General features: G+C 33.9%; 1 protein-coding gene across 11 annotated transcripts in view; it reads right to left on the bottom strand.

Annotated features, from left to right (window-relative positions):
• Positions 1-27735, bottom strand: part of VPS13B (vacuolar protein sorting 13 homolog B) — a 769746-nt gene that overhangs the window by 559764 nt on the left and 182247 nt on the right. The gene's annotated exons all lie outside the window — the stretch shown is intronic.

The following is a 27735-nucleotide window of genomic DNA, read 5'->3' as shown; positions in this document are numbered from 1 at the left end:
GGTTTCATTACAGTCAGATAAATGAGACTTAACAGAACAAAAAACAAACAAAAATTACCAGAGTACATCCTCCAAAAAGACATAGCAATCAATGTGTATGAAACCAACAACATAGCTGCAAAAACTATAGCTCATAGGTGATAAAAAGATACTCAGAATTCTAGTTGGAGACTTCAACACCTCTTTCAACCTTTTTCAACTGATAGAAAAATTGTACAGAATACCAACAAAGATATAGGAGATGCCAAAAACACTATCAACCAATAAGCTTTTCTTGATATTACAGAACAGAATATACATTCTTTTCAACACCCTAAAGAACATATAACACAATTGGTCATATTATTCTGAGCCATAAATGAACCTCAATAAATTTACAAGAATTGAAGTCACCAGAGTTTGTTCGCTTACCACAACAGAATCAAATTAGAAATCAATAAGAAAAAACTGATAGGAAAATCTCCAAATATGTGTATGTTAAACCAATTCAGACACTCCACGAGTCAAAGAGGAATACTCAGGGAAATAAAACACATACACTGAACTGAACAGAAATCAACATAACAAAATCTGTAGAACACAACTAAACCAGTACAGAGAGGGAATTTTATAGCACCAAGTGGACATATTAGAAAAGTAATAGTCTCAAGTCAATATCCTAGGCTCTCACCTCAAAAATGTAGACAAAGAAGAATAAAATAAGCCCAAAACAATCAGAGGTAGTATAGTAAGGATAGCAGAAATCAATGAAATTCATTTAAACTGGCTTTTTCAAAAAATCAGTAAAAGTAACAAACCTTTAGCAAGACGAAAAAAGAAAACAAAACAGAAAAGCCATAAATAGCCAATATCAGGAATGAAATGGGATAACACTACCAACTCTGCAGACATCAAAAAATTAATAAGAAAATATCATAAACTATACTGACAACTTTGATGATGTGAATCAATAAGTCAAGAAACAAACAAAACCTAATCAAAACGCAAAACTCCAGATGGAGAATTACACCAAATTTTTTAAGGGAATTAATATCCTTTCCACACAATCTCTTTCAGGACACAGAAGAGGAAGAAACACTTCCCATTTCATTTTTTGAAGTTATTATTATATTGATGGCAAAACAAAGATATCACAAAAAAGGAAAATTACATATAAATACTCCTCATCAATATACATGTGAAAATACTTAACAAAATATTAGAAAATGGAATTCAGGAATGAGTTTGTAGGAGTATAAATATAAAAAATATACAATGATCAAGTAGGGTTTATTCCAGGATAAGTATTTAAATAAATAAAATAAATATTTATTCCAGGATAGATATTTAGTTCAATATTGGAAAATCAACAGAATCTATAATATTAACAAACTAAAGGGAAAAAATGATGATATCCATTGATGCAGAAAACACATCTGACAAAATTCAACATCCATTCCCAGTAAAAACTTTCTGGGAAATAGGAAAAGAGAGCAACTTCCTTAACATGAGAAAGAACTACTACAAAAATACCTAAAATTACTTAATAGTGAAAGACTAAATGCTTTTGCACTAAGACTGGAAGAAAGACAAGGATGCCAATTCCCACTGCTGTTATTCAACAAACTGCTGGAAGTTCTAGCCAGTGCAACAAGAGAAGAAAGAGAAATAAGAGGCATATAAATGGGAAAAGGAAAACAAAAACAAAAACAAAACCTATCCCTTGTCTAGTTGATATAACTAAGTATACAAAGCCCAAGGAATATTTTTTTAAACTTCCAAAATAAGTTTAAGACTGTAGAATATAAAACAAAAATGGAAAAAATTGGTGCATTTATATATACTAGCAACAAATACATATGCATACTAAAATTTAAAATACAGTAACATAATTACTAAATAAAATGAAATACATGAGTAAAATCTGGACACAAGTAAAAGTATTTGGACTTACATGCTGAAAACTATAAAATGCTGATGTAGGCATAAATGAAGAGACATACAGTATTCATAGACTCAGAGACTCAACAATATTTATAGAAAGGCAAATAAACTAGAATAGTGGAAAACAATTCCCAAAAAAGTGGTAAAAATCAGTCTACTAATTTCAAGACTTATTATATAGCTATAGTAATCAAGACTTTACAGTATTTGTGTGATAACAGACACACAGATCAGTAAAACTGAGTGGGGAATCTAGAAATACACACATGTGCTGAACACTTTTTGACAAAGCTGCAAATACAATTCAATGAAAGAAAGATAGCCTTTTCAACAAAAAGTGCTGGCATAGGTGGACACCCAAAGGCAAAATAAATGAACCTCAACCTAGATCTAATATCTTATCTAAAAAATGTCAGAATGAATCATGGACTGAAGCACAAATGTGAAACTATGAAATTCAGGAGCGAAAAAACAAAACAAAACAGGAGAAATTATTTGCAATCTAGTGAGAGACAAAGAGTTCCTTGACAACAAAAGTACCATCCATGAAGGAAAAATGGGTTGTCATCAAAACTAGAAATTTGGGGGCACCTGGGTGGCTCAGTCAGTTAAATATCTTTGGCTCAGGTCATGATCACAGGGTCCTGGGATGGAGCCCTACATCTGGCTCCCTGCTCAGCAGGGAATTTGCTTCTCCCCTCCCTCTAGCCACGCCCCCCCCAACACTTGCGTGCTCATTCTCTCTCTCATGCCTCTCGCTCTCAAATAAATAAATAAAATCTTTAAAAAAAAAAAAAAGTAGAAATTTTGCTTTGGGTAACACCCTTTTAAGAAAAGGCAAGCTACAGACCTAGAGAAGATAACTGTAAACCACTATCTGACAGAAGACTCATATTTAGAATATATAAAGAGCTTGCAAAACTCAACAGTAAAAACACAAACAACTCAGTCAGAAAATGGGCTAAAACATAAACCCCCATTTCACTCAAGGGATATACAGAGAGCAAATAAGCATTTAAAAAGATATTCAACATCATTTGTATTGCTATCAAGAAATGGAAATTACATCTACAATAAGGTATCACTACCCACCTACCCAGCCAGCTAAAACAAAATAATAACAAGATCAAATCCTGATGTGGATGTGGAAAAAATGGATCACTCATATATTGCTGGTGGGAATGTAAAATGGTTCAGCCACTCCTGTAAACAGTTTGGTAGCTTCTTTCAAAACCAAACGTGCAACTTCCATATACCCTAACAACCACATTCCTGAATATTTATCCCAGAGAAATGAAAACTTATGTTCACACAAAAATGAATACACTAAAATGTTTATAGCAGCTTTATGAGTAATAGCCAAAAGCTGGAAACAACCCATATGTCCTTCAATGGCTATACAGCTAAACAAACCATGAGGTATCTATACCATGGAATGTGACACAGCAATAAAAATAGACTACTGATAGACACAACTTAAATCTCCTGAGTATTCTGTTGAGAGAAAAAAGCCAACCCCAAAACATATTATACGATTCCTCTTATATGGTATGTCCAGAATAGGTGAACCACAGAAACAGAAAGCGATTAGAAGTTACCAGGAGATATAGCAGAGGAGGGCATGAAGAGTAACTACGTAAAGGGTACAGTGTTTTTACAGAGTGACAAAAAGGTTTTTAAACCAGATACAGCTGGCAGTTATCCTACGCTGCAAATATACTAAATATTATTGAACTATACACTTTAGAACTGTTAACTGTATGTAACACAAATTCCACTTCTGTATTAACAGAGAAAGAACAAGAGAAAAGAAAAATCTATCGATGAATCAATCTAGGACAGGTTTAAAAAGAAACTCATTCACATATTTAAAACCTCAAACAAATCTGAACAACACCTACTTATTATCCTTTCAATCTCCCTTTTAGGTTAGGTTTATGAAGATTCACTTGTGGAGGAATGTTCAGTGTTTAAAATATAAGCGGGTACCTGTTATAATAGCTAACAGGAAGAGAAATATAGGCACTTGTATGGCTGAGCCCACCAAAAATCTTTATGAACTAATTAGAATACTTTCTAATTCTTCATGATATTCTTCGACTAACTGCAGAACTACCCCCAAAATGAGTGTTTTATATTCCAAAAGTTTACTCAATCATGCCTAAAAAAAAATCTAAAGTTCTTGAAAAACAAATATTGAAAAGCACAAAGAAATATTATTTAAGTAGTTCTTCAAAAACATTTTAAATACATACATATATCTTAAGAAATTTTAGTAAGTGCATTTCTTTATCATTATCAAAGAAAAATCTGAACATTATTCCCATGTCACTGAAAAATAATTTTTCATAACCAAGTCAGAGACAAATTTCATATACTATAAACAATGCTTATATTGATGGGTTATTACACCAAGAGAATATAAACCTTCAATCCCTGAATCATTCAAGAAATGTTTGCAGGAATACTTTCAGTCTCTATCTGGTCAAAGCACTAGAAGCTAAGTAGTGTCTGTACAAACCAATCATTTCACCAGCAGTTTTATATTTCTTTAAAGCCTCATATAAAAAGCACCTGCCTAAAGTGAGTAATGGAGTTTTATATTCATTGCACTTAGGAACAGCGTATGTAACCTATTCCGTTTTCCTCCCTTGTGGAATATATTTCAGCTTATATTGCACAACACATTACCGACGCATATAAAGACTCTCTGATCAGCCATTTGGACTGCAGTCAGCAACCTGCCTGAGTGCAGTTATTTTTTTTTTCCCTGCCCTAAATAACATACTCACTTTGTTCAACAACTCAAATGAAAAAATCTTTTAAAGATGGTGATCTTACTTTCTTAATAAATATATAACACACACATGTGTACTAACTATAATTGTGAAACAAACGCTAAGACAATGCTTGAAAAAAACTTTGTGCAGTAATAGTTGAAAGCTAGTTGAATACATAATTCCAGGGGAATAAAACAGAAGCCTAGATGGGATACCTTCATGTCTGTTTTCTCTCTTAAGCAACCCACAATTAAAAAATTACTTTAACCACATTAGTAACAAAAGCAAAGCTACCTTTGACCCATTAAAGGCCTGGAAGTAGGGCCAAACTATTATTAAAGTTGGATCAATCTCCTATCTGCCAGACCCCAAAATATTTGCAAGACATAAATATTCCAGTCACTGCCAAAAGTTCCTGAAGGAGGAATGAAGAGAAAATTTTAAAACAGTGATGATGAAAATGTAGCATGCTATTCTGTTGCTGAGACAGACCTGAAACTTAAAAGCAAATGATAAAAGGAATAATTTAGACTCAAGGGAATTAAAGAAATGTTTAAAAATTAGGATATTTGCCATAATTATAAAATTATGGCTTGGTAATAAGTGTAAAATACTATAACATTCATTTTAACATATTGTAATATTACAGATGAATGAGTAAATAATAAATAACTGACTGTGCAAGGCAAAAGCTCCATGCTGCCCCTTGCTGGTGCCCTCATGTAATGACCTAAGGTCCACAGCTAGCATCAATCAATTAATGAACATTTACTTAGACACAACAATGCAAGATTAAGTGTGTTAAGTGTTGAGGTATTCAAAGAGCTGTAAAATATAGTGCTGTCCTCCAGCAGTTCACAATCCACTAGGCAAGAAATAAAAATATAACCAAAAATCTAGGTAATTCACCAATCATTCACATCAAGATTAACATGAAAGCTAGGAAACTGGCAAAGTCAGACAGAACTTCCATCTAAAGCAGGGGCTGTCAAACTTTTCCTGTAGAGGGCCAGAAAGCAAATGTGTTAGGCTTTGTGAGCCACAAGGTCACTGCTGCACTTATTCAACTCTACTGTTGTAGCACAACAGACCACAGACAGTAACTCAACAAATAACCAAATAACCATGCTGTATACCAGTGAAAAACAGGCAAAGGTCTAGATTTGACCCCTGGGCCATCCTTCGCCAATCTCTGTGCTAGAGCAGCTGTTCTCAAGCCTGGACCTACATGATAACAAAGAGTTTTTTGGTCTTTGTTTTTAAATGGCCTACCTCCAGGCCCCACCCTCAGGGATTTCAAATTAAGAGGTCTGGTGGGGACATGCACATCACTGTATTTTAGAAGCTCTAACTACTGCTCTAAAGGCAAAGGGGTTTTGATATGAAAAACCTACAGAGTTAAAGTTAATACTTGTGTGTTTACACCCTCAATTTTTGGCCTAATAATGGAGAGGAAAGGGAACAACGGTAGGCCAATCTGGAGACCAAAAGGTTTATACTCACAAAATAATCTGGCATTACAGATCAGTGATATTTGAATCAAAGATATATCTGCATTAACATGCTCCTCACATCATTATTTACAAGGTATGGAAACAACAAGGTAAGTGTGCATCAATGAATAAATGGATACAGATGACGTTGTGTGTCTGTGCTATATATAGGAATATTATTGAGCCATGAGAAAGAAAGAAATCCTATTTATAACAACATAGATAGAACTTGCAAGCATTATGCTAAGAGAAGCCAAGCAGAAAAAAAAATACTATAAGATATGTGTAAATGTGGAATCTTTAAATTAAAAAAAAAAAGTCAAACTCAAAGAAACAGAAAAAAAAAAAAAAAAAAGGCAGTTGCCCAGTGCTAGAAGCAGGGAGAAGCTGGTAAATAGACACAATCCTTTCATAATGTATATATCAAATCATGATTTTTAAAAATACATCTCAAATCTTACAAACTTATCAATTATATCCCAATGAAGCTGAAAAAAATCAATGACACTTGAAAAATAACTACAATCCAGAATAAATTCTTAGTGTTAGGTAAACTGAATAAGAAAAAATTAAATACTCTTATGCCTCCATTTTGTCTATACTCAAAAAATATATCAGAATTGTGCTAATTTCTAAAGTCAAGGTATTTAAAGAAAGACTGTTATCACTAAAAAAAAAATCAGCAAAGTAGACTCTGAAATTTATAGAACCAATTATAAATTCATTCTGACTAGTTACATTCCTACAGTGTTCAAGGCAATGTTGACAAATGCTTAGGAAGCAGCCAGAATCAAGACAAATACATCCCCTCTCCCCAGGATGTTTAAATTCTAGCAGAAAATAGCTAAAGTATGTTGAACCTTCAAATATGTACAAGGAATTGTGCACAATGCTTTATATTACTTTTCCTGAAATATAAAAACAACTTGAGTTACATAAATAGCACAATCATCACTGAAAAACAGAATTGGAGAGCTTGTTCAAGGTCAAACAGAATGACCAAATTGGGACTTGCATCTGTTTTACACTGAAGGCTATGTATTTAAACACGGCATTACAAAGATTCATTAACCACTAAAAACAATTACAACAACACTAAAATGATGATGAAACATGAGAAAAAGCACAAGAGACAGAGAATAAGAATAAATCAGTCACATTCATTTAGAGTTGCTCTCTATATCATAGACATGAGCTCAGGTAGCTAATAACAAAGAAGGTCTTCCATGATGAAGAACTCATAAAGCTAAATGTAATATATAGTTCTTCCTGTTTATTTTAGTAAGCACTTATATGGACAAATACTGACAAGTAATAAATACACTGATGATTTAGGATCTCATAACACAGTTTACCAGTTTTAAGATACATAGACAAAATGAATATTTTTAATGCAACTGTGGAACATTCTTCTAAAATGCAACTATCTTACAAACAGATGAAGATACCTTTCAGAGCCATGTGCCAGTAACCACCAGGAAAATAAAATCCGGGAATACTCTTTTAAATTCCTAAGTCCTCAAAATTTTTTTCTCCGTAAGAATTTTTGTTCTGTAATCACGATATATCCTTATATCCAAAAAAAAGTTTGATATATGTGGCATATGCTTCTTTTAACATTTACATTAATAAACTTTCAAGGGAAACACCATATAATATTTGAAAAAGTAAACTGTAACATTCACAAATTAACAATTAACTCTAGAAACCAATATGCTTATAAAAACTCTACTGGTTCAGGTTTCATTATATTTTTATATCAGTAAATCTCAATGCAACTTGAAACATTTATAATCTTATAAGTTTCAAAGAATTATTTTATAACTTGGATTAATTTGTGGGAAAATAGCTTATATGAATGCCAGTTGTACTTCTTTGGAAAGACAAATGTAAACTTATTTAGTGATCTGATTTTCTCTTTCATCTTGTCTCCAGTTTCTGTGTAGATTTATAATGTTCATTGTTTCCAATTTTAACAAATCACCTAATGGCAGAAAGGAAAATATGTTAACCTTGGAATTATTTGCAGTTGGAGAAATCCCTTTTGTCTGGCCCATACAGGGCCTGCAATCTGTTTTAAACACAGATTGTCTGTCTTTCGTCTGACAGCCACCAAGCTGCACAAATTACTTTCTGCCTGTTCACCTGTTTGCAGCTGCGTCTGTAAGCTAAAGATTCTGCAGTTTGACTTGAGCAACCACTTCAGGATTGATGACATGTGCTGCTGATAAAGTGAGCAATTTGAAGAAATTACTGGCTATAGTTATTGAAAGACATCTGGGCATGAGCTGAGAACTAGAAGCCTTCAATCATGTGCTTGCAACCTGCAGTGGCGGCAGCAGTGTTTGAAGTGATACCCTACTAAAAGAAGCTGGCCCTGGCACTAAATAACCAAGCAATGTATGGAACATAATCTCTCAAATGAGTAATAAAAGGTTCTGTCTTGTAGTTGTAAAAATTTGAGGTTTGGTCCTTTCTTAAAAATATTCTTTTATTTTATTTATAATTAATCTTTTATTTATTAACAATCTTCCCTGTTTCTATTCTTTTATGAGTTAACTTTACATCTATCTTTTACTTCCTACATTATTGATTTATTTCAAACTCCTACTACTACTGCCTTTAAAAAAAAAAAGTCAACATTTATTCAATACCTTCTATATGCGCCACACCTTAACCCCAGGAAAAGTTTTATGCCTATCACCTTATTAATACATCAACTTTATTAAAATAGAATTACTATTCCCTTTCCCTGGTGGAAAAACTCAACTATAATTCTAGGAAACTGAACTAATGTGACACAATTTTGAGTAACAAGGCTACACTTTGTCTCTTTAACAAGAGCTCATTCAACTGTTCTACACTGTCTCTCTGCTCTGCCTTTTCTCAGAATTTCCTAGTCTCTTGATGTACGTCTGATGTGAGATTAACTGTACATTATGCCAGACCCTTCTATCACTCAGGTTATAGCTGTAAGGAGATATGATTTGGTTTCTAGTCTACTTCTCTGTCTCATTATATAAAATTTATCCCAAATGAAGCAGTCTTCATGAATTGAGAAGCCTGATTCAATCAAAATTCATACTTTTTTAAAAAAGATGTATTCGTTTATTTATTTCAAGGGAGAGGGAGAAAAGGAGAGGGAGCAAGGGAATCTCCAGCAGACTCCCCTCTGAGTGCAAACTGGACACAAAGGGCTCAATCCCAGCACCCTGAGATCATGATCTGAGCTGAAATCAGGAGTAGGATGCTTAACCAACTGAGTCACCCAGATGCCCACAAAATTCATAATTTTAAGACTAAGGGACAACTATAAAAGCTCATACCCTTTTCACATTTGTTGAAATCAGATGATAAAGTTCAAGTAAACTCATGCTGGAAATAAAAGCAAATGCACATCCTTTTATGACAAAGCAACGCCTACTACTCAAGAAAGAGAAATCATACCTACTAAAGTGCTACTTTAATAAAAGTAAAGGCATTAATAATAATTACAAGTTTAGTGTTATCAGTAATAGTAATTCTCATCATAGAAAAAACATCAGCACAAATATAAATAAATAAGGCAGGTCTATAAATACAAAGTCAAAACAGACTTATATCAATGCCAAAATAAGAATCAATATATTTATATGTAATATGTGAAGCATACATTCAGCATGTTTCAAATGCAAAACTGGATAGAATCAGCAAACGTAGTTTTATTATTAAATTTTTCTAATTAAAATGAATGATTTTGGATGAGCACTTGAATTCTTTTTCTCTCCTTACAAATATTTATAAACTAGTAGAGATCAAAGAGAGTGATAGAAAAAAAAAACATTAGAAGTTATAGGCAAAGCAAAACCAAAATATAACCATTCAGATAACCAGTTCTCATTGTGCAATGTCTAAAAAAAATTCTTAATTTGTATACATATTTGAAATATAGTAAAAGTCAATACTTTTAAAAAATTAACTGAAATGTGCCATGCTGATTAATAGTAGAAATATGAAAAATTCATTAGCTGGTAAGCCATGATACTTCTTCGAGGAAATGACTATATCAAACACTGATAATCAGAAGAATTCCAACTCAAATAAATCTTCAGGTAAGCAGCAGACATGAGAATTCTAATTTGTAAGCATTAATCTGAAGATCAATTTTCCCAAGTACCAAATTATTATTCTTGTTTAGAATGGACACATTAAATAAAACAGATATATTCATTTGGGTAGAGGTAACATGTTAAAAGAAACCAAAATCCTGACCCTTTCAAAACTTCTGAATAAATGGCATTTCTACCATTTTTATGTTAATGTTTAAATTTCCCTAGACTTAAAAAATATTATCCTTAGGGCGCCTGGGTGGCTCAGTGGGTTAAGCCGCTGCCTTCGGCTCAGGTCATGATCCCAGCGTCCTGGGATGGAGTCCCACATTGGGCTCTCTGTTCAGCAGGGAGCCTGCTTCCCCCACCCCCACCCGCCTCTCTGCCTACTTGTGATCCCGGTCTGTCAAATAAATAAATAAATTTTTTTAAATTATCCTTATAAATACCAGTGTTTTTCAGAACAAATTTAAACACACTGGTAAAAATGCCACCCAAAACTATCATTTCATCTTGTTAAAATTAAGTATACTGATAATACAGAAAGGCTAAATAAAACCTTCAAGTTAAGTAACTATATAAATTTGGCTTTCATATTCACATTTGAATCCTGATTCATAAATTGGATTAAACACAGCCCTGACTAACTCTAGCCACAAAAAAAGGATATATATCATTAATGATTATAATCAATCAAGACTTTATTTATATAATGATACAGCAAAAATAACATTCCACACAAAAATAATAGTTAAGAAATACCATTCATGTATGTCACTATCCTCTTTCCTAGTCATGTCAAGAGTTCATATTTTTAATAGCACCTTTTATTTTAAGAGACCTAAGTCGTGAGAACATTCTTATGTACCACTTCATAACTTTGACACAAAGTACGTATAAAAAGATTAGACTTTATTTGGTATAAAATCAGTTGGCAGTTTTACATCTGTGCGTGCAACATAAATACACCAGCTGGCATCTCAAGCACACACACATATGGACTTCAAAACAGAAACTTCCTTATGTGCAGCACTGCCAGGGTAATTTTGTATCCTCTGCATACTACAGCTATTTGTCAGGCCCTGCAGGTGTGCACTGCACATAAACACACAGCTGTAGTCCAGCAAGCCAAGTGTTCCATCAAACACATAAAGGGAGACCTCAGCAGTTGGATTAGTCATCCTTACAACAGGTCCAGGGAGAACAATATGGGTTAGTATTTTTGGAAAAAGCATGGATGGGAAATTTATGATTATGCTAGTCTTACCAAATAACTGGTGGATTGTGTCATTTTTAAAGCAATGCCTACTTATTAAGTTTTTGTTAGAATGGTCAGAGAAAAATGGAATATTTTTTAGCCTTAAATATAAGCAATAATCTATAAATTGGTTTATTAAGTGAAAAATGTGAAAAGGTTTTCAGATCTGTCTTAGTTTTTGGAAGCTATTGCCAATGCATACTTTGGCTATAATATTTGCAAATCATAATCAGTATACTTTAAAACATTTACCAGTTCTATAATACATTATTTTATCATACCTATAATTCTACTTTTCAGTTCATATACATTTAAGATTAATGTACAATGTATGTGATTTCTGTCCAGAATTACCGAGAACATTTAACTATAAGAAGTTACATGCTATGTTAACATTAAACTATAAACAAATATGTAGTTCTCAAGTACGATATGAGAGTACATTAACCTACAAATGACTTGGGAAATAAATGAAAATATAAGACATGAACACTTTGCACTCATGTGAAATTTCCCAACCAAATTAAATGTGACCTTATTAATATTCTTTAAAATACCAGGTAAGCACTTCAGGCAGTTGATAATTATGACTACTTCAACCACATTTCCCCTAAAATGCTCAAAGTCCACCTGGCAGTTGACAAAACATGAAAGATAACTTAGAAAATGAGCTTGAATGCATTATGTCTAATATACTAATCTTCAGTGAACTTGAGGTCAAAGAGTTAGTAATCAAGAAACACCAGCAGACTCTGACATCAGGTGACTCAAATTTTCTTCTATCTGGAAGGTATAAAGGAACTTAAAATCATATTAGTCTGATACAAATCCCATTTTTCTACTAGAAACCTAACTTTATTAAGTATAACTTTAATTTAATCACAAAAGTATGATCTAAAGTAAGAAAAGATAAAAGTAAATGAAAGGGAAGGAATAAAAGGCTTATAATTATTGAAATTCTTTTAAGGTGTATTATCTCGTCTTATTTTGTTCTTTTATGTAACAATAAATAGGAAATATTTGGAATTCAACCTGGATCCCCATATTACTGATGGGTCCCTGAGGTGTGATTCATAGCTCTTTAAAGCTTCCTAGTAGCCTTAAATGCTCCAGGCTGGATCAGGCTGAGCTTTGGTTCTGAACCTCAGAGCCGCCCTTTATCTACAATCTGTGTCAAATATTTACATCAGTATCCTTTGGCCTGAAATTCTGTCATCAAGAAAAGTGTCAAATGGTAAGGATGAGTCAAGTATCATGGCATTCAATGTCCACATTAAAATACATTTACAACAAATTTTATTTAATACTAACTGTTCCAGTTGTTTATTCCATTGGAACTACTCCGAAACTTGGTGGCTTAAAACAACCACCTATTTTTATCTCTTACAATTGTGTAGATTTTTGGACTCATCTGGGTGGTTCTTGCTTGAGTCTCTCTCATGCAGCTCCAGTCAGATGGCTGGGGCTAAAACAATCTGAAGTCTCATTTGAGCTAAAGATTCAAGATGGTTTCATCACTCATGTCATATCCATCAGTCAAGATGACTAGAACATTTGGCAGCCAGATAGGGCAAGCATCTCTCTCACTCTCATTCCTTATAGTAGCCTCTCTATGAGGCTAGCTTCAGCTTCCTCACAACATAACAGTCTGAGGGGCACTGGACTTCTTAAATGGTGGCTAACTTCACCCAAAGCAAATATTCCAAGTGACTCAGGCAAAAGCTGCAAGGCCTCTTACAACCTACCCTCAGAAATTATACAGTAACACCTTCTGCACAATCTATTGGTCAAAAGTGAGTCATCACAGGACCAGCCCAAACTCAAGGGGACAGATCTATGGAAGGATATAAATAATGAGAAGCATGACCATGGCCATCTTTGGAGACCGGCTATAACATTATAATCATAGTATATTTTAAAAATGCTATGTGCTGCTTCCAATTATTATGTTAATGATTTAATGTTTTATTTTTATAATTATTTTATTTATTAATGCTATTAGTATATATGGACTTGATTATAAATTATAGTAATTAAGGCATAACAAGATATGATTCACATTTCATTTTTTTCAAGTTTGTTTCACTGACTCCTTTTAAGTTTAGAAGTTAAATCTACATCTAAGATTAATTCTAATTGTTTGCCTCAGTAACCAAAAATGAGACATCTTTAGGAGTTTAAAATATTCACTACAAATATTGAAAAGCCGGTCATACCTAAATGAATCATATCTCACTTGTTTAGAAGTTTTATACTTAGTAAACTAGGACTTTTAAGAGACCTTTTAAAAGGAAATGAATTAGAAGTCTAGGGAGCAGGGTTGATTAGAATAGCCAGCTATCTACACACACGCACGCACACACACACACGCGCGCGCGCGCATGCACATACAGACAACACTCAGGAAAACCATAATGATGAGAGCTAATAATGCTAAGAGCTAAATTAAAGAATGCATTTCCCTCAACTCCCTTCTCCTCTCCATCTCCCCTGTCCTCCATGCTATTTGTTATTGGAAGGGGAGGTGAAACATGAGAGACTATGGACTCTGAAAAACAATTAGAGGGTTTTGAAAGGGCGGGGGGTGGGAGGTTGGGGGAACCAGGTGGTGGGTATTAGAGAGGGCACGGATTGCATGGAGCACTGGGAGTGGTGCAAAAACAATGAATACTGTTACGCTGAAAGGAAATAAAAATTAAAATAAAATAAAATAAAACAAAACAGAAAAAAAAAATTAAGAATGCATTTCTCCAGGACATAACAGAATGAAATAAGAACATGGGGGGAAAAGTGAATATTTAAAATTTTTCCATGAAAACAAACACTAAAAACCATAAAAAGGCTAAACCCCCATAATTACATGGTTTTAAAGTTTATTTAAAAAGGGGATATACCATACTCTACTATCCACCTCATCCATATCCTATGTTTTCCCCAATTGTAACAACTGGTACTTGTTTTATATGTACCATAAAACACCTTCCACACCGAACTATCAAATTACCTACCTACCTGACCTGTCTATCCATCATTAACATACACACATGTATACACACACATACATGAGCACAACGATCATTCTCTTACAATAAAGCTGGCATGGGGCTGTACATCTTGGTCTGCAACTCACTTTTTACTTAGAACCTATCAACCAATCTTACCTATTTTAATAAATGATGGATATTAAATAGGATGGCATAATTATACATAGCATGGATATATAGTATATATATACAACATCAATGAATCACATAAACATTCTATTGAAAAAAAGAAACCAGACACAAAACAATACATGCTATATGATTACATTTACATGAATTTCAAAGATAGGCAAAACTAACCTACAGTGACAAGAAATCAGAACAAGAACCAATCAGGAGTAACTCACAAAGGTATATAAAGACTCTTAAATCATTTCTGGTCTAAGACACAGAAGACCATGTATCAACAGATCATTTGGAAACAGCAGAGGAAGCTGAGGTTCTGAGAGGTCAAGTAACTTAACTGAACCCCCAGGACTAATCAGGGAGAAGCAAATCCACAACTCCAGTTTTCTGAGTCTTGATTCACAGCTATTTCTCCTTTCTCCTTTAATAATGTACTTTCTAGGCTATATTTCATTGGAATTTTTCACCTGTTCCAAGCAAAAGTAATAGGAAAAATAAAGACAAATCTACATTTAAAACATAAGGGCCTTGAAATTACTCTGCCAAATCTTCCTCCTAAAGTAAATATAAAACTTAGCTGCTTAAACACAGCTGATGTAATGAACTGGAAAAAAGGAGAGAGAGAGAAAAAAACAATTGGAAAGTTATGCTTCAATTTATCACATTGACTTTTTGCTGGTAGATTTACAGATGATTTTTATTTCATTCTTTGTGTTTTCTAATAATTCCCATATTCTATAATGTATTTTTGTGTTTAAAGAAAAGGTATACAAAATGTTATATATCTAATAAAAGAAATTCACAAAGTGGGAATACACACTCCTTTTGACCTATACTCCCATAGTTTAGATCCATCTTACAGAAAGAATATAAAAAATATATGGCTATTAATATGCAAAATTATCTGTTATTACCACTATGAAGAGTGGCAAAAAGAAGGAAATATCCTAAATGTTCATCAAGAAGGAAATGACTGAAGGCCTGGGTGGCTCAAGGGTTAAAGCCTCTGCCTTCGGCTCAGGTCATGATCCCAGGGTCCTGGGATCAAGCCCTGCATCAGGCTCTCTGCTCATCATGGAGCCTGCTTCCCCCTCTCTCTCTGCCTGCCTCTTTGCCTACCTGTGATCTCTGCCTGTCAAATAAATAAATAAAATCTTAAAAAAATAAAAATAAAAGAAGGAAATGACTGAATAAATAATAGTACTCAAATACTATAAAATAGTATGCTGCTGTTCAGTAGAACAAGTTACATTTCTACTATTATGCTGGAATAATAACCATAACAATGGTATTAACTGAAAAGGCAGGTTCCTAAATATATGTACAAACTCATTTAAATACAACGCACAAATTCAGCACAAACCCACAATTGTTTGTACGAGCATAAAGAAAGTGAGATAGAAAATGGAGGAGTGGGGACACCTGGGTGGCTCAGTGGGTTAAAGCCTCTGCCTTCAGCTCAGGTCATGATCTCAGGGTCCTGGGATTGAGTTCAGCATCGGACTCTCTGCTCAGCAGGGAGCCTGCTTCCCCCCCCCTCTCTCTCTGCCTGCCTCTCTGCCTACTTGTGATCTCTGCCAAATAAATAAATAAAATCTTTTGGGCGCCTGGGTGGCTCAGTGGGTTAAGCCTCTGCCTTCGGCTCAGGTCATGATCCCAGTGTCCTGGGATCAAGCCCCGCATCGGGCTCTCTGCTCCAGGGAGCCTGCTTCCCCCCACCACTCTGTCTGCCTCTCTGCCTACTTGTGATCTCTCTCTCTCTGTCAAATAAATAAATAAAATCTTAAATAAATAAATAAATAAATAAATAAGATCTTTTAAATAAAAGAAAGAAAGAAAGAAAGAAAGAAAATGGAAGAGTGGAAAGGAAATTAACTCTTTAAAAACTATTTCCTTATATATACATAAATTGCTTCCCATGTTAAAATAAACATGTATTACTTTAACTTAATAAAAAATTTAAAGATATAAAACAAATACCCAAGCTTTATATCTTTTATAAGCAATATATAATCAAAGACTAGCCAAGAAAAAAGAAAATTATTCTCTTATAAAGTCAATTAGGGATATATACTACTATATTAAAACTTTTTTCTAATATTGACTATGCTTCCAAAGCCAAACTGACAGTTTACTGCCAAGGTTATAAAGACATACTCTCACGATATGGCACTGGAGGAATGCCAGAAAAACCAAAATGAACTGTACAGTATAAAGATAAATGTTACTATCATTCAGACTACTGAACATTTCAGACATCTTATAGCAATATTACTCATTTTTATTTTCCACGGACTACAATCAAAAAAACCGCTTATAACATAACTTATGTTGCAAAGTTAAGTACCACAGGATGAGTATAAAGTAATCTGACTGATTTTATTAATCCAAATATGAAGCCTCATGCATTCAAATAAGTAACATCTCTTGAATGTACTTAAGAGTATTCTTAGTTCATGACAGTATGGATATGACTATACAAAAGAACTTCAGATTTATACAAATGTGGAAGTCCTACCACTAAATGGTAAAGAGAGTAAAGGTCAATCATTAGTATCAAAACCAGATGTTTATTAAAAGTCAGACAGGAAGGAGTCACACAGAAGAGTATGGGCCTGAGAACCTGAATTTTAGCAGCACCTCCAAAGTGATTCGTAGGCAATGCAAGTTTGAGATATTTTGTGATGTTATTTGACTGAGTCAAGTAAATATCTTCCTCTCTGAGTTGAATCTTTTGAGTGGGAGAGAGAGATTTGGTAAGACCCTAAAATAAATTTTACTACAGGACAAATATATCTAAACATACTATTATTCACTAGACTAAATATATTATAAAACAACTAAATGCCACCATAAGGCATACTGTGTTTTGTATATAATGTTAGTTATTCTTCAATACCCAGTTAATCTCTTTGTGCTTAAAATTAGTTGTTTTAATTATGTTGACTATGAAGTGAAATTAGACTGGCCAACAACTGTCAGTATTAATATGAAGCATCTGCATATTTTCAGACATTTTTAGATTTTTCATATGAAATTAATTTCTCACGAAATTTTTATCTTTTCCAACATAAATTTTATTACAGTCTAACATCCTTTGACTTTTTGTTGTACTAAAATGGTGCCAGAATACACAGGAGAAAAAATTCATGCCAAAATTTAATCTATACTTAACCAGCTACCAGGTCCAGATTCACTCATCCTTCAAAACTCAGTACAAATACATTTTTTTTTTTTTTTTACTAACCTTGCCTCTTGGCCACTTGTTCTCTCCCCTTCACCATCCCCACATGCTGGACTAAGAGGTAACATTAAAGTATTTATGTTTCCTACATTTAAAAACTGGTAAATACTAGAACCAGAATCCATTCACTCAAAACAGTAGTGCTAAACTAACCACAAACACTGTCTTTTCCTACAAAAAATATCTTAAATTTATTTAAAGAAGTGAATAACTAAGTAAGAAATTACGATGAAATGTAGTAAGTACTACAATAGGAGAAGCACAGGACGCTTTTCAATTATATAGAAAGGAGCGCTTGGCTTGATCTACAGAAATAATAATATAAAGAGAAGCCAGAAAAAGTGGTGAGGGTAGAGTAAATTGGAATACCCCAGGCAATTAAAAAAGCATGAGTCACAGACTTAAGGAAACCTAAGGAAAGAGCAAGGACTACATTCAAAAGCTACTACAGAAGCTCAGTGGGAGTGGAACCGCTTGGGTGACAGAGGTGAGCACTCTCATGTGACTTTCATGTCACAGGACATGAAAGCTGGAGAAATGGGGATCACGAAAAGCTTTGTGAGGAATGTGGCCATTCCTAAGTGAAAAAACCACCAACCAAAAGTACATAAAGTAACTATGATGTAACGTACTGTCCAAAAACATCTCCAATACTTTTTCTGGGTTTTTTGAAGATTTTATTTATTTATTTGAGAGTGAGAGAGAGAGAGAGAGAAGCAGAGCACACATACAAGCAGGGGGAGCAACAGGCAGAAGGAGAGAGAGAAGGCTGCCTGCCAACGGCGCCACCCAGACACCCCTGCTTTTTTTCTGTTTCAATCATGACCTTTTACTAAATATTTACTCATTTCTCATTTCTCACTAACAATGTATTTTCATGACCTGTTTTCCAGTTTTCTAAAATAACCTATTATCCTGGTCACTTCCCCCACCAATTTCACAAAAAGCCTTAATTGTTACCCTTGCATTGGCAACATGCTAAAATATAATGATGACAGAATGTTATAGTTAGGGGCACCTGGGTGTCTCAGGCGGTTATGCATCTGCCTTCAAGTCAGGTCATGATCTCAGAGTTCTGGAATCAAGCCCCATGTCAGGCTCCCTGCTCAGCATAGAGCCTGCTTCTCCCTCTCCCTCTGCAACTCCCCCTGCTTGTGCTCTCTCTCAAATAAATAAAATCCTTTAAAAAAAAAAAAAAAAGAATGTTATAGTTATAATCATCAATTTTCATAGCAATTTTTGAAATTCTTACCAAATAATCCAAAAAGGATCTATAAAAGCAAACACTGCACATTTATGTGGGGAGGGGGGATATACCACCAAGTATCTCATTTACTCCAGAAGTTAAAATATGGTTATAGAACTGGAGTTTTTCATAACTGTTCTCATGTCCAGGACAGTTGACACAGCATTATGAAATGGCAATAGTTTCCAGAAATTTCTACACATAGGAAATGCCATCCTTTTTTCCTCCATTCTCCACTTGCCTTCTTTTAGCAGTTTTATAGGATGGATATAGTAGGTCATTGCTGACTGCACCTAGAAATCCTTCTAACTTACCTGCTCTCTTCCTCAGCAAACATAGTAAAATCATTATTGTTTCATACTTAAGTCATTAGAAACAGATTTTTAAAATTACATAGAATTGATATCAACAAACGAATTCTATTTTAGACTTATCATTAAATCAAACTCTATAAGAAATCTTTGCCAGACCTTAGACAATGCCTCTGTGACACATTTGGTCAATGAAAGTGGGTGGACAACAGTAGTGATTTGAAACATCAGCCAGTAAATGCCACTGTGGTTTACCACGAGTGGGATGCACACCACATTAGACCACAGTTAATTAAATTAAACCAGTTTTAGTGTTGTTAAAATGTGTCCTGTATTATTTATTTGGATACTACACAACTGCTTTTAAAGCTTAAGATCTCCATCTCCCACTCATAGTAAACACTATTCTTTGTCATCCAACTGGTAATGGAATCAATAAGAGGTTCCCATAGTGTTCTACTGTAGCAAAAACAAAAGAGCAAAATTTTGTTTATTTATGGATCACCCTCTATTTCACAATAAGTAGTTTTAATAAGTATCTCACAAAGGAACTGAAAATAAATGTTATATGCATTGACCTAAGGAAAAATGAAATAACATATAGAACATGTTTTATGGTAGTATTCTTTGTGTATAAATTATATTGGAAGATATTTTGGTCTTTTTTTTTTAAGTGGATTTAATGTAATGTATTAGTTGAGAAGAAAAATATTTGGCAATGGTTCTGATTATATGTGTTGAAACCTCTAAGAAATCCTTCAAATTTATATATAATATACAATCTACTAATTGTTAATTAAAATAGAAACTAGCCTTAAAAATTTATATAATAAAATATAGTATTTTAATGCTCTAAATCCTCTCTTCTAAAATTACGCAACATTCTGTATACTAGGGCAATTGATAAATATGTTAGGCACATAGAAGGAAAAATAAAATACACAGCACACTATTCAGCTGTGGCAAAAGCCAAATATCATCATAATAAAATACATTTCTGGAACATAAGAGTAACTATAAATTCTAATAAAGTAACTATTGCTACAAATTTTCATAATCATTTTAAGAGCTGACTTAATATGACAGTATAGTACACAAACATCCTCTCACCTTCTGTCAGCTGTTATATCTGTAGTCCCTACACATTTGCAATATTCAATATAGGCTCAATTTCAAAGGAAGTAGATAGGGGAATAAGGCAATTTTTCCCTAACATTGATGATGCTAATGTTTCTACCAAGTTATTAGGGGTTTCCTTCCTCTGTAATAATAAATAGTTTAAAAACTCCATAGGAAGGGTTATAAAGTATTCTTGTTAAGAGTCCTTAATTCAAACTGGGAAAATAGGATGTGTATTAGATATCTCATTTTTCTCTAAAACTTCCTCCTTTTCACATTCTATATTTTTTTCATTATTATATTTGAATCAAGGATCTTAGATACTACTGAGTATCATTTTGAATGATCTCTCCTCAATCCTTTGGATTTCTGCCTTTAATTCAACTTTATAAGATGTAAACAATTCTTAAATAGGAATCTATACGTTATCTTTAGAGACTTATTGCTAAAAAAATTAAATAACAAGAAAATAAATACAACTATCCATCTCTTTACCTTATCACTGAAACTTTCAAATATTACTGTTCTGCATATAATTAAGTTTCACAACTATTAATCCTTGTAATATTTTACTCTTATAATAATAAATATTGATATTCAAGTCACTGACAGAACTCGAACACATAAAACCTATGGGAAAATGCTCATTCTTAATTATACAGAGAATTCTCACCTGTAATTGAAAGTGAAAACTGATACATTAGTAATAAATCTAAGTAACATGCCTCATTTATTTTATTGATTTTGTTAGGCTATTATATACGATGATGAGTGTTTGTACACACAAATTGAAGAATGCCAGAAATGACACTGAAGTAACCATTCTGTTGTTCAGTCTTTTAAAAGCTGAAACCAGAGCTAAAGCCAAAGAGCAGATTTTAGATGAATACCAAACTGAATCTGTACTTGCATATCACCCGAATAAAGCAATAATCACATCTAAGTTAACAGTAAAAACAGGAACAATTGTCATTTCTAGAATAGTATGATATGCCAGACATTCTGTATTATTACACTTACTTTTCACTACAGGTTTATAAAGCAGTACCACTGGTCCTCCTCATTCTACAGAGAAGGAAACTGAGTTTGAAAGAGACCTGCCTAAGTCAGATGATTAATAAATGGTTCTGCTATTACTAAACACTGTTCAAACCAGCACTCACAAGACACTTGGCAAAACTGGAACTTAATTTCCAATAAACTATTTAAGTCTTAAATAAGAGTCAAAGATAACTAAAATCATTCTCAACTAGGCAAGTTAATGTAAGGGTAGAGAGGGAGTCCTAAAAATTCCTATGGGAGAAAGGTAAACTTCTGATCCCAAGAAAAATAAGAGCAGCTCTGGAAGCCAGCAATGTGCAGGTTTCTGGTATATGCAAGAAACCTGGGATCTTTAAATTCTGTCCTGTACTACACCAGAGAGCTGTCTGGATCCAGTGAGGGACTAGTTAAACTGTAAAAATTAGCAACACATTCTCATGAAGAGTTTCAAATGCCTAAATAAAATTTCTACAAAGAAGTTTACTTGCCTTTTTCAGAGCTAAGGCCAAAAAATAAACAAGTTCTATATAGTCAACTAAAAATTAAAATTTGGTTCTTGTAATTGAATAGTTACTTAAAAGCAAAAAAATTAATGAGTTACTACTGAAATATGGAGAATGGGTAAAACAAACTGATAATGGACTTGATGTGGACATGCCTGTGTGTATGTGTATCTGTTCTATAGATGTTATACTACTGCCAACAATGTAGAATTAATTTTCCAAGTGACTACATAGTATGTTGTAAGTCAGAACTCAAGACATGTTTCCAACATGACTACTGAGTGGGGGATATGATAAGCAGGAATAAGCTTTCAAACTATAAGTCAAATTGTCTCACTCCTTTGGTTAAAGTCCTCCAGCGACTTCTCATTACAACAGAATAAACTCCCTCCTTACTGTGGTTTGCAAAGCTCTAGTGGCTCCCACCAATTCTCTGGACTCAACTCTTTCCCTCCCTCTTCTCCAGTGAAAGAGGCCTTCTTTCTTTCTCTCTGTTTTGCCAACATTAACAGAGGCCCTATGCTGGATATCCTTGCTTGGAATATCCTGCCACCAGATCTACGCTCTACATGAGAATACGGACATACCTACTTGGCTTACATCATCCATGCCCAGCACTACTCCTTGCACACAGTAAGTATCTGATATTTACTGACTGACTAAATTAATGAATGACTGTTATCATCCCAAGTGCCCCACAGATCACTTTTCAACAAACGACACATTGCCCAGATGCAAGGAGTATGATTAGCTGACAGCCTCCAGGTGTTAGCTTCATTAACGTTTGCCTCAGCTTTTCAATCAAAGACATAATCCACTCAGGAAATCCATAGCCAACACCTGAGAAATGGTGGAAGACAACCAATGAGGACTCTCCAACCTTTGTTCCAAGGTCTCTGTCGGGTTGGTAGCAGCTTGATCAAGTCAGCATCACAAAATGATGACAGCTCCTGACCAATCCTCATCCCACTCTTTTCTTTTCACTGGTGTTCCTCCCAAGTAAACCCTTAGCAATCCTAATTCCATTTCAGTGTCTGCTTCCTGAAGAAGCCAACAGGCAGTGTTGCCATTTCAAAAATCACTCCTTATGCCTATGAATTAAAATGGTATTTTTCATAATGCACAGAGCTTTCATATCAAGCATCTGAGGAAACAGTTACCACAACCCTCATTCTCCACTACATTCACACAAACACACACACACTCGCTCTCTCCCCTGCCTCCCTCCCTCTCTTCAACTCCTAACAAAACTACAGGACACTTAGCAGATTGTTACTATATTTACATATAATTCTTAATTCAAATGTTATCTCTTCTAGGAAGTCTTCAAATATAATCAAATGTTCTTTTTTTGTGACTCCCTTTTGAACATCTAGCCGCCTACCACAGTATTCTTATGTGCTTCTATGTCTGTTTCCCTATTAGGGATGGAGTTCCTTCAATATACACCTGCCTCATCCTACTAACCCCAGCACCTTATAATCACCCCTGGTTCAAGTGAGATGTTCCATAAATTCCTTAATGACAAAAGAAAATGAACTATTTTTTTTTAATTTAAAAGCATATAATTTTATAGTTTTATCTGTAAGGTTAAATAACTATAGTCAGCACATTCAAACCCCAAACTAAAAATAAAATAACTTTATTCTTCTTGTGAATAAACTTCATTTTATTTTTGAGAGGCAGTTACTAATATGTTAAAATTTAAAGCTACTATTCAATTTAGAACTTTTTGAACAATTTAGAACCTATTCATTTTGAACTTTTTAGAACACTTCCTTACAAATAATATATTAGTTACCAAGGAAAAATGAAGCACTGCTTTTTACAACTCATTAAATTTCTTTTCAACTTCATATACCCTGTCAGTTCTCAATTACACCCTCTTGGGACAACATCAAGCCAAACATTACTAGCATTTGAGCATAAAATAAAACTAAACCATGAAAAATGCACATACACAAAAGAATAAAGTGTCTACTAAAAAAGTATTTTATGAATTGGAAATTTTAATTTTGAGAATTATTTAACACCAATGGTTAAGCCATACTAATTTTTTTTTTAATTCAGTGAGTTAAAACGAGCAAACAGCATTACTCCTACAAATAGTCATCACAGAATAGGTGAACAATTTTTAAATCCTAGTATTTTAAAGGAAGGCTAAGCCTCCCATAGGAAATAAAAGTGGAAATGAGTCCAAGGGAGAAAATGGCTTGGTTCCACACCCTTAAAATTGCCTACAGCAATGCATCAAAAAATAAAATAAAATAAGCCCCCAGAGTCTGGGTCAGCAGCATAGTGTTACAACTTAAGCATTGGGTCATCAGTGGCAATGGTAGGCTGATTAAGGGTTGAGGTAATATATTTACTTACTGTAGTAAGGAACTGTGTAACAGTACTGCCAACAGTACAAAGAGTTCTTGTGTGGATATCATGTACAAAGAAATACTATAGCCATCTGTTTATATTTTAATATTGAAATATGAAACATACCAGAATAGTTTAAGTAAAGAAATAAACAAAGATAAACTATATTATAAACACTAATAGTTCAACTTGTTAAAAAAATAAAATTGAACTTCTCCAGCAATCTATTAATTATATTTTCTAAGAAAAAAAATTTCATTTTTATTACTCATTAAAATCTGATCCTAATTGAAATAACATAGGGATAAAAGCAAAAATATAATGGTAATATGGAAAAAAAGCAATTTTTCAAGTAATAAAGCCACTCTCAAATATAAACAAAGTTTGTTAAACTTACAGCATTAATATACTAAATTTAACACTGATTTGTCTGCATATTTAACAGGGAACTCCAATCAGTGTAATAAATGTGTATAAATTACACTATGTATATTTCTATTCAAAGCTCTTAGTAAATGTATTTTGCAATTAACCAAGAAAAGAGTCAGAGAGAAGAGTCTGACTATATTTGTGTTCCTGGCATAAAGTGCCTGGCACAAAGACTGGCATACCCTGTGTGTGACATATATATGTTTACTAAATGCAAAAATTAATGAATATCCGAAGTCCAGTTTTTTTAACCAATAATTTTGATTTCTGCTAGTCACTATAAGTAACCTACAACATATATTTTGAGCAAGATTGACACTAAGGAGCATTACACAAAAGATGATGTCCAAGAACATAAAAAGTGTCCCTATCTTGATTCAATATTTCTTAGGATATTTTTGCCAGGAAAATAACTTTTAAAAATACTAACAGGCATGAAGATGCAAAATGATTTACCGTAAAAACAACCAGCTAAATTCCAGTTGTTAATGAATCCCTGAAAAATTAACTCAGTGGAATACTATTTAATAGCTCAATTCAAAAACATTTTTGAAGCATAGACTACACATCTGCCATCATGGTAGATGACACACTCTGGGAATAGAAAAGAAGTACACCTAACTCAAACCAGGGTATATGAAGCTTCAGTTAAGTCTTAAAGAAAAATTAGTAGTTAAGCAGACAAGGGGAAGAAATGATTATGAGGGTAGGAAACTGTTCCAGACAGATGCAACAGCATGCAACAATGAAGAAGGATGAGAGATTATGTGCGCTTGGGCAGTTGGTATTTCAAAACAGCTAAAGGAAAGGGCTTGAAGAACATTTCTAGAGATGGGTCTGAGAGATCACGAAAGGACCTTGTACTGACTTGCAATGAAGTTCCAGTTTCATCTTGAAGACAAATGAGAAACCACTGAAGGACATAATTAGAATTCCATTTTATAAAGACCACAGACTGCAATAGAAAGAACTGGAAAAGAACAAGAAAGGACTGGGAGATCACTTAGTAAGATCCCAGCTGAAAATAAGACATGGTATCACAAAGTAGAGGCCAGAGATCAGATTTTTTTTTTTTTAAGAAAGCACTTTTCTTTTTCCTTTTTTTTTAATTGTTTAAATTTAAATTCAACTTATTTAACATATAGTGTATTATTAATGTCAGGGGTAGAATTTAATGATTCATCAGTTGCATATAAGACCCAGTGCTCATGACATCAAGTGCCCTCCTTAATACCCATCACCCAGTTACCCCATCCTTCCATTCAACTCCCCTCCAGCAACCCTGTGTGTTCCCTCTGATTAGGAGTCTCTTATTGTTTTCCTCTCTCTGTTTTGTCTTATTTTATTTTTCCTTCCCTTTACCTGTTCATCTGTTTGTTTCTTAAATTCCACACGAGTGAAATCATATGGTATTTGTCTATCTCTGACTTATTTCCCTTAGCACAATACTCTCTAATTCCATCCATGTCATTGCAAATGGCAAGATTTCATTCTTTTGATGGTTGAATAATATTCCATTGTGTGTGTGTATTTTTATATATATATATATATATATATATATATATATATATATATATATATACACACACACACACAGACACACACCATACCTTCTTTATCCATTCATCTGTTGATGGATGGACATCTGGGCTCTTTCCATATTTTGGCTATTATGGACATTGCTGCTTTAAACACAGGGGTGTAGGTGCCCCTTTGAATCACTTCGTTTGGAACCTTTGGATAAACAGAGGTCAGATTTAAGAGGAAGAACTGAAGGGCACCTGGGTGGCTCAGTCAGTTATGTGTCTGCCCTCAGTTCAGGTCATGACCCTAGGCCCTGGGATCACGTCCCACGTCAGGCTCCCTGCTCACTGGGAAGCCTGCTTCTCCCATTCCCTCTGCCTCTGCTTCCCTTGCTTGTGCTTTCTCTGTCAAATAAGCAAAATCTTTTAAAAAAATAAAGAGGAAGAATTGACAGAACATGATGACTTGTAAATGTTTTGTGTAAGATAACAGGTTAATAATGGTGGTACCCTTAGTTATGATGAGAGAGGAAGAATTAAATTTCATCTTGAATATTAGTGAGTTTTAGATACCCTGGTACATGCAAATGAACTTCTCAGCTTCAGGAAGATCTAGGCTAGAGAATTCAATGCAGCAGTTGTCAGTGAATGAGTGGTAGGTGGAGCCACACAGAAGGAAGAGCTTACTCCAAGTACTTTGTCAAAGTACAGAAGACAAAGAAAAGCCCACAAATCAAGAATACAGTTCTAAGTGTGTCAAATACGGAGTCAAGGAAGATAAAAACTACAAAATACACACTGGGTTCAGCACCAAAGTTAAGTAGAAAAGCAACATGTATATCATTCTAAGTTATTTCTCTATGAGGGAAAAAAGGAAGATAAATGAGAAGTTGAGGGGGACTGAGTAAGTAAATTTTCTGTGTATGCATTTCACAATGGGAGAGACCAAAGTATGTGACCACCAAAAAGAAAAAAACTTTAATGTAATGTTATAAAAGAAAAACATAACATAAAATGGTATGTACATAATATAGAACGATGTAAAACTTTATGTATAAGGACACGGGTTAGAAGGGAACATGGAAAATTAAAAACTCATGTTATACTTGAGGTATTTTCTCCTCTTATGATTTCCTTTAATGTTGTCCTATGCTTTTACAATTTAAAAATGAGTAAAAAGAGAATAACCACTATACATGTCCTCACCAAATTTCATGATAAGATTAAAATAATTAAAGAT

Source organism: Mustela erminea, chromosome 16 (assembly GCF_009829155.1).
Source record: "Mustela erminea isolate mMusErm1 chromosome 16, mMusErm1.Pri, whole genome shotgun sequence".
NCBI classification, from domain to species: domain Eukaryota; kingdom Metazoa; phylum Chordata; class Mammalia; order Carnivora; family Mustelidae; genus Mustela; species Mustela erminea.
The sequence above is the reverse complement of the archived record's forward strand: the minus strand, read 5'-3'. Positions and strand labels throughout refer to the sequence as shown.